Here is a 14,830-nt window from a genome sequence, read left to right as displayed (position 1 = left end):
TCTACGCCTGTAGAAACCTACTGGTTCTAACGATGTCATTAAACCAGAGTAGTTTTAAGAGTATTTTCGTCTAGAAATGAATTGCCTTGACGGTTGATCGATCAAGAGTAAGAAAGGTGAAATTTTACAAATATACGACGAGAGGGACAAGTTCCTGAGAGAGGACTTCTCTATCAATACAAGTGCCTGAGAGACGACTTTCCTATCAATCTCCTGGATAGTTTTGTTTCTCAAATCAACATAGTGCGTTATCATGCAGTAGCACAGGTGATGTAGTTTTGTTTCTCGATTTTCTTACACTGCGACCGAAAGGTGTCTCAGTTGTTGGCAACAAATTCCAGCTGTGTTGCACACACCCTGGGGGCAGAATTCGTAGCCCAAAACACCGTTTTGGATTTATCAGATGTAAGATATTATGTTCACACTACTCTTTCCTCGAGTTTACGTCTTTTGGTGGGCCTCAGCCTTTCATTTCTTCTTAGGAAGTTAACGATAAAGGAATCATATCACGTCACCAGTAACAGTACTGCATAGGAATGCTCGATGAGTGACCTGATGATGTTCAATAATAGTCACTTCGTTGATTTTTGTTGTTTCGAATTAGAGCATGCAGTACTCCTACACCAGACTTCTGAACTTTGCCTGTTGAATGCAAATGTCGCATGATGGTAAAATGGTAATCTATCACATATATCAGTAGTCGAGACTTCCTTAATGTGGAAAATCATTCATGCCAGAACGATCTTTGTTAAAACACGAATATTTTTTTCTGGCGTATTTTTCCCAAACCACTCGCTCCAAACACAGTTCAAATCTTTCTAGCTGCCTCCTCTGCATTCACCCCTCTGTTATACCAAAAGTAAACGTTGTGTTGCAGAAGTTACACCAACTTCCACTTGCGACTCAGTTTTACAATGCTTAACTGTATTTCATGATTGTCAAGTATGCAGAATCGAGTGCTTAACTGCAAGTCCAAAGCTAGAACTTCAAATTCGAAAATGACAGTTGATACATACACCGACAGCGTGGCGCCGCGTTCACATGGGCGGTCTCGGATTTCAGGCGGCGGGTAGCGGGTGGCGTCTGGCCGGTGGCCGGTAGCCGCTGCAGCGCGAGGAAACGCTCGAGCGTAAGCTGTTACGATCGCAACGCATCCACGAGCTGTCCTGCGGAGTTGTTTCTGGAATACTTGTTATTGCTGGTGGGTAGAATGTTTAGCGAATTATCTTCGACGCTCAATCAGACTCATAACATTAGTCCGAAGCGTGGTAAAAAAAAAAAAAAAAAAAAAAAACAAAAAAAAGAAAACCAAAACAGTTGGACGCGAACAGGCGACCATAAGTTTAGAATGCACGAAGATTACCACTTTTTTTCTTCTTTTTTTTTTAACAGTAAGGAACTGTAAAGTAGTAAGTGCACTCGTTGCGTAGAGTTGGGGACGCACATAACTAAAAACATGCTAATGGTTGGAGAAAAAGGCATAAAGAAAGAGAACAAAGTGCGGGGCTAAGGAAACCATGAAACAAAACTGAAGGGTGATTCGGCGTTACTCAAAGGAAGTATGCTGACATTTGCCTCACTAAGTGTCACACTGCCGCCGACTCACCACATCTAAGACGGTGTTCATCGTCGTCTTGAACGCCACAGCTCGTGCACGTGGGAAGGGTCTACCACGTGGATCGCATGTAGCCTTGATCTGGTCACCTGCTTACCGTTGACAGTGATATACCACATCGCCTTGACGTCAGTGTCCAGTGTAACGTGGTGAATTGTCCTCCACACTACTCGCCAGTTGACGTTCGGGTGCTTCCTCTCCACGAGGTTATCGGGTCGTCCACGTTGTAGGACCCGATAAACCGTCCTTGCCATCGCCAGTTGGGTTGCTGGTAAGGCAAGTCGAACATAACTGAGTTCGAGGTAAAAGACACAGATGTAGAAGAGCGAGGAGGGGACGTGGTGTATCGGCACAGGTGGCAACAGGGAGGGCGGTGCTAGTTCTTCTATTAACAAACTCGTCAGACTGTCCGGACGGCCGTGCCATAGTTTGACTAATGTGCTCACAAATAGGGCGACCGCTCTGTCACTAGGCCATGGGCTCCCACAATCCGAGAACATCTCGGAAGTAAACAACAATTCCTCCTAAGACTTCCGCATCTAACAGTGTTGCCAGATTGTGCAGATGGCCGGACTTAGAGTTGTCAGGGGCGGTCAGTTTTATTGGCCATGTTGATTGAACGACTCGGACTTAGTCTCTGTGGCGGCCGGCCGGCGGTCAGTTTTTATGTCTAAGACTGTACACTTGGGATATTGCGTTTCCCATGAAATGGTGGCAGACGATGCTGTGGCGTCTTCGAAGCGCGAGCTTCGTCAGTGCAAGATATCTCAGCACATCTGAGCGAACGTTTTCTTACTGCTGCTAGTCTAGTGGACAATGGCAATACTGTAGAACACTTTTGACAACTATGTGACCATCGATTTATGTTTGTGAGTGGTTCATAATTATGTTAGTAAATTCACTCGGTATTTTTATGTCCTTTAAATTACATTTGCTACATGATTCGCATTGAAGACGTAGGAAATGTATGTTATTTGATCCAGGAAGCATGTTCCAACAGAAACTGATGCTTACATTGACATTTATGTTGCGAATTAGTCGTCTTATCCATCACATGGATAATGAGGATGCTCCGTTTTGCTACAGTTGTTTCATAGCTAACAAGGGCACCTCCCCATCGCATCCTCCTCAGATTTGGTTATAAGTTGGCACAGTGGATAGGCCTTGAAAAACTGAACACAGATCAATCGAGAAAACAGGAAGAAGTTGTGTGGAACTATGAAAAAAATAAGCAAAATATACAAACTGAGTAGTCCATGATAAGCAACATCAAGGACAGTGTGCGCTCGGGGGTGCCGTGGTCGCGTGGTTAGAGTGATCAGCTGCCGAACGAGGGGTCCTTGGTTCAAGTCTTCCCTCGAGTGAGTAGTTTGATTTTTTATTTTCAGACAACCATCACCACACGTACTGTTGATCAACAAATGTAGGAAATAATCATACAAATGTTTGACAATCGTTCGATCCCTTAAGGAACTTTCCGATGCCTTACAGTTCGGAAAATATTCATTGACATTGTCATTGAAGTCACGAGCTGTATTTGCTGGATTCATATTGCCCGCGCAATGCATCTCACGTATTTAATGCACTCTCGTCTAAAGTAGCGAACAGTCAACTGCCAGCCAGGGAGCCTCGTTAGCAGGAATATTCTCTCTTCCGTGCGCTGTAGTCGACTGACGTCATGTGTTTCGATGTTTGCTTAGGTGTAGCGTCATCATACTACGGCGCAGTTACCTCGCATCGGACGGACGGACGGACAGATAATAATTGTCTGAAAATAAAAAATTAAACTTTTCACTCCAGGGAAGATTTGAATGAAGGACCTCTCGTTCCGTAGCTATTCACGCTACCACGGGATCACGGCGCTCCTGAGCTCACCCTATCCTTGATGTTGCTTATCTTGCGCATGGACTACGCAGTTTGTATATTTTGCTTATTTTTTTCATAGTTCCACACGACTTCTTCCTGTTTTCTCGATTGATCTGTGTTCAGTTTTTCAAGGCCTATCCACTGTGCCAACTTATAACAAAATCTGAGGGCGGTGCGGTGGGGATGTTCCCCTGTTAGTGGTATTGTGTGTTGGTGGCGTTGCCAGTTTACATAATGTGCATGTAACTCACAATAAATGCGTTGGATACCTCCTGTGATCAGTTTACTTGAAAAACGTTTGTTGTCATAGTAATTTATGTAACTGGCTCTCCGACTTCCAATTTGACAATTTGTGGAAAAATTGTTTACCTCGTTAGTCCTGGTTTCAAACATTGTCTGACGTAGGCATGAAGGAGTCTGTAAAAGTAATTATTCGCTATTATAGCAAACTTTTGAATCCACTTGACACTTGAATTCTCTATATTGATTCTGAGAGTTTTGTTATTTCTCTTGTTATTTACTGTCTCAATGTCATCCGTGAAAATAAAATTAAAGGCAGTTCGACTAGGTTCCTGATCCATAAATTGTGATTTAATATTCTGCGCTGCTAAATAAATTTTGAAGGTTATATTCTTTACGTAAAACAGAGTATCGGTTTCAGTCATAGGACTGACGATAAACTTCAGAAATACAATTACAGAAAAGTGGCATATCGATTACGGCTACTCACCATCAACAATAGTTGTTACCCATAGTTTCGTATTTGCTATTTTACCGTTGTTACCCTTTAGAGACCAACCTGATCTTTCCACAATGCCATTTTTGACTTGCTCCTTAATATGTCCTATAACTACAGATGTGTTGAAAATATTAACTGTTAAATACGCTATTCAAATGCTCAAATGGCTCTGAGCACTATGGGACTTAACATCTATGGTCATCAGTCCCCTAGAACTTAGAACTACTTAACCCTAACTAACCTAAGGACATCACACACATCCTTGCCCGAGGCAGGATTCGAACCTGCGACCGTAGCAGTGCCGCGGTTCCGGACTGAGCGCCTAGAACCGCTAGACCACCGCGGCCGGCCAAATACGCTATTCCACAAATTAAAAACTTCCAGTTATTCTTCATGTCTTGAAACTTACTACCGTTGACTTTCACTGGAGAAAAGATACATAATAATAAAATGAAATAAAAGATTAGAATGTCAAAGCATAGTGTGAATGTTTAAAATGAAATGAACTAAAAACCATCTCCTTGTCTAAAACACGTTACTCTTCCAGAGAACTTCGGCACCTCTCAAAATTTTTTACACCTCTGATCTTCAGCCATATGTGGACAAATAGCGCGTCCCATGATGCAGCACTGTTTAGGCGTCACAAAATGAAGCCTTCAAAATCAGTCCACATTCCACTTACTGCGTTTCCTTGAAATTATACAAAATATACGTCTGTAAGTAAAAGAAAAGAAAAAAAAAAGCTTGAAACAGCTGATGCAGCTGATTGGTGAAGAGCTGAAAAAAAAACCACCTCTGCTGATGCTGCTTAGTATCGCGTATAGCCTCCTTTGGGTTCCACAACACCTGGAAGTCTGTTGGGCATTGAGCCCACAACTTGAGCCACATAACTAGGAGATTCAAGTAACTCATTCCAAGCGTCATGAATCACATCAGAAAGCTGTCGGCGAGTCGACGGTGCCCGCATCTCGTGGTCGTGCGGTAGCGTTCTCGCTTCCCACGCCCGGGTTCCCGGGTTCGATTCCCGGCGGGGTCAGGGATTTTCTCTGCCTCGTGATGGCTGGGTGTTGTGTGCTGTCCTTAGGTTAGTTAGGTTTAAGTAGTTCTAAGTTCTAGGGGACTTATGACCACAGCAGTTGAGTCCCATAGTGCTCAGAGCCATTTGAACCATTTGAGTCGACGGTGACTGCCCCTTTTCTCGTATTACTCTGACCATTTCTGCCCAAATATTCTCAATGGGCTTCATGTCAGCTCCTTTAGGTGGCCATTCCATTATAGTAATATTACTATGGTCGTCGAACCACCTCTTAACCACACGTGCCATATGAATAGGCGAGCGATCTTGTTGGAACATGATCTGATCATCGCCAAATCTTGCTGCCACAGAAGGCAACATCACGTTCTCCAGAATTGATGTGTGATTGCGCGCATCGGAACTTCCTTCCACTTCCCACAGGAGCCCACACACTTCGGCCGATGTCCATGCCTATACCGTCACCGACTGCCTGCCACTCCCTCGGCAACTGTAAATATATTTTCGATTATACCTAGCACCTTTAGGCCGGCAAACAAGTACTTTTTCGGTTGATGCCGTAGTGAAAACTTTTTCGTGCGTGAAAAACACTCGCCTCCAAAACTGGAGATGTTTGTCGCCATTTTCAATAGCAAAAGCAAGGCAAGCTTCTCTTTGGGAAACAGGCAAGGTCTCTTTCACAGCAGCGCTTCTTGCTCTCAGTCCACCTTCCCTTACACGACGAGAGACGGTCTTACTGCTAACATTGAGACCCAAAGTTTGCTGAATTTGTCGTGCGTTGACAAATGGGTGGTTCTCACTGAAACGGCGTATCTGCTGATCCTGAGATGCTGTTGTTTCGCGGCGACGGCCATGAAGCCTCCCATTCAGGTTACCACTCTCGTCCTTTCGTCTGATCCACCTGGCTACCGTCGACTTGTGAAGACCCATAGTTCTTGCTATATAGCCATTTGAAAATCCCTGTGCATGAAGTGCTATTATAGCGCCCTTGTCTGCCTCAGCCAGATGGACCGTTTAGCGTTGACTGAATGATTCGTCGCGATTAATATCGGTTGCGGAAACAGCGCTGGCAGGAAACAGACTGCCTCCTCCACGATGGCAGCCACAACGCAGTGGCCAAGTGCCAAGTATGTGTAACACGGAAATCGATGGCATAAACGAGAGATCGCAAGCCCGTACCCGTGTCATTACATAGTGGAGCAACTTAGAATGTGTAATTTTTCTCAGAAGGGACTGGTCCACTCTTGACATGTCTTATCCTGATAAATGTTACATGAAATGAAATGTTTACGTTTTGCATATGCGGCAGGCCTAACGCAAGAAACATTTCTAAAATATCTGAGGCAACCCGAAGAACACTTCGTGAATTTCATCTGTAAAAGGTTGCCTTATAAGAAGGAAAACGTGTTTATCCCCGCTCGCCGTGTTTCCAAGTGGAGGCATACATAATTCTCGCCGGGCGTAAGAAGCGACTCGACTAACGAGGGGAACTCGCCAGGTGTCATAGGCTGATTGTCCGGAAACTTTGCTCAGTGAAGGAGAGGAAAAAATAAGCGAACATGTGTTTCGGCTTATGTGCAGACACTCGACCGTTTCCGAGAAAACGACGGTCAAAGTTATCAACGCGCTGCTGCCCTAGTGTAGATACCTTCTGCAGCCGAGAACGCAATTGAAGCGGTGGCTCAGTGGCTACCGTCGTTCCTTCTTAACTTTGATTCCCGTGTTCGAGAACATATTGGTTTATTTTTTTTTTTTTTCCTGCCTCTCTATCAGAATTATCTACGAATGTTTTTTTCTAATTTATGTTGAAATAATGTTGTCATTATTCGCCAATTAACTTTATGTGTAATTAATGAATTAAAAAAATAATAAACTAATGAGACAAGCTGATCTAAAATCATCTGGTCTGCCTCATGTATCGTTATATCCAAATGGTTTATAAATGTTAATCTACATTCAGTTCCGATGATGGCACCTTTAGTGTGTTGAAACCGGTTATCCAGTAGACAGTATTTAAGCGATCTTGGCTTCTGAATTACACTCCTGGAAATTGAAATAAGAACACCGTGAATTCATTGTCCCAGGAAGGGGAAACTTTATTGACACATTCCTGGGGTCAGATACATCACATGATCACACTGACAGAACCACAGGCACATAGACACAGGCAACAGAGCATGCACAATGTCGGCACTAGTACAGTGACCTTTCGCAGCAATGCAGGCTGCTATTCTCCCATGGAGACGATCGTAGAGATGCTGGATGTAGTCCTGTGGAACGGCTTGCCATGCCATTTCCACCTGGCGCCTCAGTTGGACCAGCGTTCGTGCTGGACGTGCAGACCGCGTGAGACGACGCTTCATCCAGTCCCAAACATGCTCAATGGGGGACAGATCCGGAGATCTTGCTGGCCAGGGTAGTTGACTTACACCTTCTAGAGCGCGTTGGGTTGCGCGGGATACATGCGGACGTGTATTGTCCTGTTGGAACAGCAAGTTCCCGTGCCGGTCTAGGAATGGTAGAACGATGGGTTCGATGACGGTTTGGATGTACCGTGCACTATTCAGTGTCCCCTCGACGATCACCAGTGGTGTACGGCCAGTGTAGGAGATCGCTCCCCACACCATGAAGCCGGGTGTTGGCCCTGTGTGCCTCGGTCGTATGCAGTCCTGATTGTGGCGCTCACCTGCACGGCGCCAAACACGCATACGACCATCATTGGCACCAAGGCAGAAGCGACTCTCATCGCTGAAGACGACACGTCTCCATTCGTCCCTCCATTCACGCCTGTCGCGACACCACTGGAGGCGGGCTGCACGATGTTGGGGCGTGAGCGGAAGACGGCCTAACGGTGTGCGGGACCGTAGCCCAGCTTCATGGAGACGGTTGCGAATGGTCCTCGCCGATACCCCAGGAGCAACAGTGTCCCTAATTTGCTGGGAAGTGGCGGTGCGGTCCCCTACGGCACTGCGTAGGATCCTACGGTCTTGGCGTGCATCCGTGCGTCGCTGCGGTCCGGTCCCAGGTCGACGGGCACGTGCACCTTCCGCCGACCACTGGCGACAACATCGATGTACTGTGGAGACCTCACGCCCCACGTGTTGAGCAATTCGGCGGTACGTCCACCCAGCCTCCCCCATGCCCACTATACGCCCTCGCTCAAAGTCCGTCAACTGCACATACGGTTCACGTCCACGCTGTCGCGGCATGCTACCAGTGTTAAAGACTGCGATGGAGCTCCGTATGCCACGGCAAACTGGCTGACACTGACGGCGGCGGTGCACAAATGCTGCGCAGCTAGCGCCATTCGACGGCCAACACCGCGGTTCCTGGTGTGTCCGCTGTGCCGTGCGTGTGATCATTGCTTGTACAGCCCTCTCGCAGTGTCCGGAGCAAGTATGGTGGGTCTGACACACCGGTGTCAATGTGTTCTTTTTTCCATTTCCAGGAGTGTATTTCTACAACAGAGTGATTTCCCCACTACGCACTGTGTGTTCCCTTTTTAACTTTTTTCTTTACACGGTAAATTAACTGACGAATAACGACAACAAGGTTTCAACATAAATTGGAATAAACATTCGTAGATAATTCAGAGAGTGAGGGGGGAAAAAAGGAAAAACTGGGTTTCGAACTCGCAGCGCAAAGTTCCGAAGTCGCTATGGTAGCCGCAGAGCCACCGCTTCGGTTGAATCCTTAACTGCTAAGAGGTATCTACACTATAGCAACAACGCATTGAAAACTTTGACCGTCGTTTTTTCAGAAGCGGTAGAGTGTAAGCAGATAAGCCGAGACACGAGCTCACTTATTTTGTCGCCTCTTTCACTGAGCGAAGTTTCAGCAAGATCGGGGTGTGACACTTGCCGTGTCCCCTTGTAAGTGGCGTGCGTTGGGATTCAGTAGACAGAATGCGTCCACTTTCCTCGACTACTCATTGACATGTTTGGAAACTGTTTTTCTTGTAGTGGCACTTTGCATTATGAGGGCTGGTTTTCCTGATAACGATCTACTTATGGACTTTGCTCCTAATTTACGTTCCTGTGTAGTAGACCTACTGCAACTACTTAAACCAGAAATGTTTGTTTGTTTGGATACTCCGCTTCTAAGTTGCTACATTTCGCTAAAATATTTTCCTTTGTTTCAAAACGCCAAGTTAAGATAACCACTGCAACTTGGAAGGATCAGTAACAATTTAATACTTAGAAACAGTTATGTGTGGTGTACGAGGAGTGTACTCTGTTGAATGAGGAATACATTAAACACGAAAGCTGCGTCCAATAACAATAATTAACTTTCGGTTACATGACAAAACGTAAGTCGAAGCACTGTCAGTTCATCTCAGTACCCAGTGAAACTTAAACTGGAACGATCGAAAACATACTTTTGTGGGGAAGGCAAACGAATGACTGCGTTTTATTGGCCGCACATTAAGAATACGCAACAGGCCAACTGAAAACACTGCCTACACTACGTTTGTCCGACCACTGCTATGATATCCTTGACAGACGTGATTGACTGTGCACGCAAAAACGTCCAAAGAACGGTAGCACGATTTGTAATGTCACGAAATAGGGGAGAGAAGATCCCAGATTTGATAATCGAATTGGGGTAACATTCATGAAAACATAAGCGTTTTTCGTTGCCACGAGATCTTTTCACGAAATTTCAATCACCACCATCGGTTCTGAATGCCAAAACATTATTTCCTAGGGAACTTACACAGGAAGAAACCACAGTAATAATGTAAAAGATTGAAGTGGTCCTTTTTCCCGCATACTGTTAACGAATGGGACGGTAGAGAAATAATCCGAACCTTCTGCCAGGCACGTAAGTCCGGATTGCAAAGAAATCCTGTCATGTAGTCATGTAGATGTAACAACGAAATTATGTTGTAATTACGACATGTGACTTTCATTTGATTTGAACATAGAAGTTGTTTGCTGTTTATTTACTTTTTGTTCATTAATTTCAGCCATATACGAACAACACCTAGGCGCGTTAAATTGATATTGAAATAAAGCGTCATACATGGACCAATAACAATAAATTTTTACCTACTTGTTATAGTACTGCAGTATCTGCCAGCGGCTTCAGGAGTGGATATCGCATACGACGTTCCTAGGGTGTTTAAAAATGGATATTGCAGACGACTTCGAACAAAGTTTGAATGTAGCTTCGTAAAAGTTCCGTGATCAAACGATCTGAGTTGCTGGCGAATACAGTTTATCCTCACTAGACAGTATATATTATCATGGCCTTGGAATCACATGGAACCCCTGATGTCGCTGCGTCTTCCGGCAGTGAGCATCTTACCGGTCAGCCATCACTCCAGGGTGAATGGCGGACAGTGGTGGGCTCGCGCGTGCCTGGCCGAAAGGCGAAGGTGGGATCTGGCCGCGTGGCAGCTGCCTTACCCCTTTCCAACAGGTACGGGGTGCTTCCTAGTGGTGATGACATCGTTTCCGAGCCACCACAGGATGCCTCGCCTGTTGGGCCAGTGGCCGATTCTCCGGCAAGGTCCCGACAGTCACAGAGGGCGGGCCTATTAGTTATAGGGAGCTCCAACGTTAGGCGGATTATGGAGCCCCTTAGGAAAATAGCGGGTAGGTCGGGGAAGAATGCCAGTGTGCACTCGATGTGCTTGCCGGGGGGTCTCGTCCGTAATGTGGAGGAGGCCCTTTCGGCAGCTATTGAACGAACTGGGTGTGACCGGCTGCAGATAGTAGCACATGTCGGAACGAATGACGCCTGCCGCTTGGGTTCTGAGGCCATCCTTGGTTCCTTCCGGCGGCTGGCTGATTTGGTGAAGACAACCAGCATCGCACGCGGAGTGCAAGCTGAGCTTAATATCTGCAGCATAGTGCCCAGAGTCGATCGCGGTCCTCTGGTTTGGAGCCGTGTGGAGGGTCTAAACCAGAGGCTCAGACGACTCTGCGACTATAATGGTTGCAAATTCATCGACCTCCTTTATTGGGTGGAGAACTGTAGGGCCCCCCTAGACAAGTCAGGCGTGCACTACACACCGAAAGCAGCTACTAGGGTAGCAGAGTACGTGTGGCGTGCACACGGGGGTTTTTTAGGTTAGAGGGACCCCCCCTTGGGCGAAACGATAAAATACCTGACGGCTTACCAGAGAGGACATTATCATCGTTGATAAAGAACGTCCGTCCTCAGAGACCAAAAACAGGAAAAGCTAACGTAATATTGGTAAACTGCAGGAGTATCCAGGGCAAGGTTCCTGAATTAGTATCTCTTATTGAAGGAAATAGTTCGCATATAGTATTAGGAACGGAAAGTTGGTTAAAACCGGAAGTGAACAGTAACGAAATCCTAGACACAGAATGGAATATATACCGCAAGGATAGGATAAACGCCAATGGTGGAGGAGTATTTATAGCAGTAAAGAATTCAATAATATCCAGTGAAGTTATTAGCGAATGCGAATGTGAAATAATCTGGGTTAAGTTAAGTATCAAAGGTGGGTCAGATATGATAGTCGGATGCTTCTATAGACCGCCTGCATCAGCAACCGTAGTAGTTGAGCGCCTCAGAGAGAACCTGCAGAACGTCGTGAAGAAGTTTCGTGATCATACTATTGTAATAGGGGGAGACTTCAATCTACCAGGTATATAATGGGATAGTCACACAATCAGAACTGGAGCCAGGGACAGAGACTCTTGTGACATTATCCTGACTGCCTTGTCCGAGAATTACTTCGAGCAGATAGTTAGAGAACCAACTCGTGAAGCTAACGTTTTAGACCTCATAGCAACAAATAGACCGGAACTTTTCGACTCCGTGAATGTAGAAGAGGGTATCAGTGATCATAAGTCAGTGGTTGCATCAATGACTACAAGTGTAATAAGAAATGCCAAGAAAGGAAGGAAAATATATTTGCTTAACAAGAGTGATAGGGCACAAATCGCAGAATATCTGAGTGACCACCATCAAACGTTCATTTCTGAGGAAGAGGATGTGGAACAAAAATGGAAAAAATTCAGGAACATCGTCCAGTACGCCTTAGATAAGTTCGTACCGACTAAGGTCCAAAGCGAGGGGAAAGATCCACCGTGGTATAACAATCATGTACGAAAGGTACTACGGAAACAAAGAAAGCTTCATCATAGGTTTAAGAGTAGTCGAATCATAGCTGATAAGGAAAAGCTGAACGAAGCGAAATAGAGCGTAAAGAGAGCAATGAGAGAAGCATTCAACGAATTCGAACATAAAACATTGGCAAACAATCTAAACAAGAACCCTAAAAAGTTTTGGTCATATGTAAAATCGGTAAGCGGATCTAAATCCCCTATTCAGTCACTCGTTGACCACGATGGCACCGAAACAGAGGACGACCGAAGAAAGGCAGAAATACTGAATTCAGTGTTCCGAAACTGTTTCACTGCGGAAAATCGTAACATGGTCCCTGACTTCAGCCGTCGCACGGACGCCAAAATGGAAAATATTGAAATAAACGATATCGGAATTGAAAAACAACTGCTATCACTTAGTAGCGGAAAAGCATCCGGACCAGACGAGATACCCTTAAGATTCTACAGTGATTATGCTAAAGAACTTGCCCCCTTTCTATCAGCAATTTATCGTAGATCGCTGGAAGAACGTAAAGTACCTAGCGACTGGAAGAAAGCGCAGGTCGTTCCCATTTTCAAGAAGGGTCATAAATCAGATGCGAATAATTATAGGCCTATTTCGCTTACGTCAATCTGTTGTAGAATAATGGAACATGTTTTGTGTTCTCGTATTATGACGTTCTTAGATAATACAAATCTCCTTCATCATAACCAACATGGATTCCGCAAACAGAGATCATGTGAAACTCAGCTCGCCCTATTTGCCCAAGAAATTCACAGTGCCGTAGACACTGGCGAGCAGATTGATGCCGTATTCCTGGACTTCAGGGAGGCATTTGATACGGTTCCGCACTTACGTTTAGTGAAAAAAATACAAGCTTACGGAATATCGGACCAGGTTTGTGATTGGATTCAGGATTTCCTAGAAGAAAGAACACAACATGTCATTCTTAACGGTTCAAAATCTGCAGATGTAGAGGTAATTTCGGGAGTACCGCAGGGAAGCGTGATAGGACCTTTATTGTTTACAATATACATAAATGACTTAGTTGACAACATCGGTAGCTCCGTGAGGCTATTTGCAGATGACACGGTTGTCTACAAGAAAGTAGCAACATCAGAAGACTCGTACGTACACCAGGAGGACCTGCAGAGGATTAATGCATGGTGCGACAGCTGGCAGCTTTCCCTAAACGTAGATAAATGTAATATAATGCGCATACATAGGGGCAGAAATCCATTCCAGTACGATTATGCCATAGGTGGTAAATCATTGGAAGCGGTAACGACCGTAAAATACTTAGGAGTTACTATCCGGAGCGATCTGAAGTGGAATGATCACATAAAACAAATAGTGGGAAAAGCAGGCGCCAGGTTGAGATTCATAGGAAGAATTCTAAGAAAATGTGACTCATCGACGAAAGAAGTAGCTTACAAAACGCTTGTTCGTCCGATTCTTGAGTATTGCTCATCAGTATGGGACCCTTACCAGGTTGGATTAATAGAAGAGATAGACATGATCCAGCGAAAAGCAGCGCGATTCGTCATGGGGACATTTAGTCAGCGCGAGAGCATTACGGAGATGCTGAACAAGCTCCAGTGGCGGACACTTCAAGAAAGGCGTTACGCAATACGGAGAGGTTTATTATCGAAATTACGAGAGAGCACATTCCGGGAAGAGATGGGCAACATATTACTACCGCCCACATATATCTCGCGTAATGATCACAACGAAAAGATCCGAGAAATTAGAGCAAATACGGAGACTTACAAGCAGTCGTTCTTCCCACGCACAATTCGTGAATGGAACAGGGAAGGGGGGATCAGATCGTGGTACAATAAGTACCCTCCGCCACACACCGTAAGGTGGCTCGCGGAGTATAGATGTAGATGTAGATGTAGATTATACATGAGGTGAATAGGGTTTCGCCGGGTGCGGTGGCCGAGCGGTTCCAGGCGCTTCAGTCACGAACCGCACGGCTGCTTCAGTCCCAGGTTGGAATCCTACCTCGAGCATAGATGTCTGTGATGCCCTTAGGCTAGCTAGGTTTAAGTAGTTCTAGGTCTAGGGGCTGATGACCTAAGCAGTTAGGTCGCATAGTTCTTCAAGCCATTTTTTGACCTTTCGCGTAAATTTTCTTTACATAAACGTTCATATCTTTAGATTGCGTTGACATAGAAGCTCACTTTTTTACACCACCAAGGGGCCGGTTACCGCAAGAAGTGCGATACATTTCCGCTTATTATGTCCACCCGTTCTGGAGGTAAACGGGTTTTAAGGGTTGGGTAGACCGATAGACGGTCAAGAAAGTGAGACTAGTAGGGTTCCTTTTTTACCGGTTTAGGTGACGAAATCCTAACAACGAAAACAGCTACGACAGCTACTGAAGATGAGGACCGCATAAATAACACCCGCTACTCTTTATTCGAAATGTTATAGTTGCAGTCGATACATCAGCATATTAATCATAGCTACGCTTTCGATCGAAATC

Source organism: Schistocerca americana, chromosome X, assembly GCF_021461395.2.
Source record: "Schistocerca americana isolate TAMUIC-IGC-003095 chromosome X, iqSchAmer2.1, whole genome shotgun sequence".
In the NCBI taxonomy this organism is placed as follows: Eukaryota; Metazoa; Arthropoda; class Insecta; order Orthoptera; family Acrididae; genus Schistocerca; species Schistocerca americana.
This window is presented reverse-complemented; position numbering follows the sequence as displayed.